General features: G+C 40.6%; 1 pseudogene; it reads left to right on the forward strand.

The window, feature by feature from the left end:
* The first annotated feature begins 597 nt into the window (after nt 1–597).
* LOC102862936 overlaps nt 598–1,175 on the forward strand; it is a 2,792-nt pseudogene continuing 2,214 nt past the window's right edge.

The following is a 1,175-nucleotide window of genomic DNA, read 5'->3' on the forward strand; positions in this document are numbered from 1 at the left end:
GCAGGGTTTAGAGCTGTTGTGCATAGGGTCACTATGAGTCGGAAACGACTCGATGGCACATAACAACAATTTTTATCTCAATGTTAAAAAGTGAGTAATTCCATAGAGTAAAAGAAAGATAAGCTATTACCAGAGAAAATACAGTTCCTATCTTATCATCCTGCTTAGAAGGGTATAGAGTCAGCAAATAAGAGAAAGAAACTCAATGAGCTTTATTGACACAGTGACTGTAGCAATAGGTTTAAGCACAGTGGAGATTATAAGTTCCACAGGATCACTATGAGTGGTACTGATCAAATTAGGCTTCTAAAAATCACAACAAATCACCAGTTGGCTAATTTTGGATATCACTTAGACATCCTTGTAAATATGTAGAGTGTTCCATAATTTAAAAGGAGCTATGATTGTGCAGGGAGTTATATAGCTGGCTATTAACTGAAAGGACAGTGGTTTGAATCCACCAGCACCTTTATGTTAGAAAGATAGGTTGTCTCTATGAAGATTTTTTTTTATCTGCTCAGCAAACTGATGGAATGGTTGTTTGTGGTGGGGTGGGTATACGATTTAAAATAGTTAAATTATGAAGTACCGTCCATCATGATTTCATGGGTAAACCTCATTGTCTCAGACTGGGCTGTGCAGCCACAACAGTATGGCAGCTTGAGGACCCAAGTTCAAAATAAAGCAACTCTGAAAGACATTACCGGGTGACTGTAGTAAATCAAAACCATTCAGAAAATTACCAAGTCTATGAAATGGTCCCGTTTTCTGGCACATAGCAAGTAATTGCAAAGACGATGGCCTGCATCAGGCACATCTTAGTCTCCAGACTGACATCACTGCTCTTCAGTACATTGGAGAGGTCTCTGACAGCAGACTTCACCAATGCAATGTGTCTTTTAATTTGCTGACTACCTGCTACAGAAAGTCAAGGGCCGTAGCCTCCAATATGGATTGAGGCTCAATGTCAAGAAGACAAAAGATTCTCACCACTGTGCCCATTGGAAGCATCAGGATGGATGGTGAAGAGATTAGATTGTTCACAGCTTTAGTTTGCTTGGCTCCACAGTCTACACTCTTGACACCAGTAGCCAGGAAATTAAAAGGCGCATTGCCATGGGAAAGTCTGCTGTTAGGGACCTCTCCAAAGTACTGAAGAGCAATGGTGTCTCTCT

Source organism: Elephantulus edwardii, unplaced genomic scaffold (genome assembly GCF_000299155.1).
Source record: "Elephantulus edwardii isolate Elephantulus edwardi_28Jun2011 unplaced genomic scaffold, EleEdw1.0 scaffold00050, whole genome shotgun sequence".
Lineage (NCBI taxonomy): Eukaryota > Metazoa > Chordata > Mammalia > Macroscelidea > Macroscelididae > Elephantulus > Elephantulus edwardii.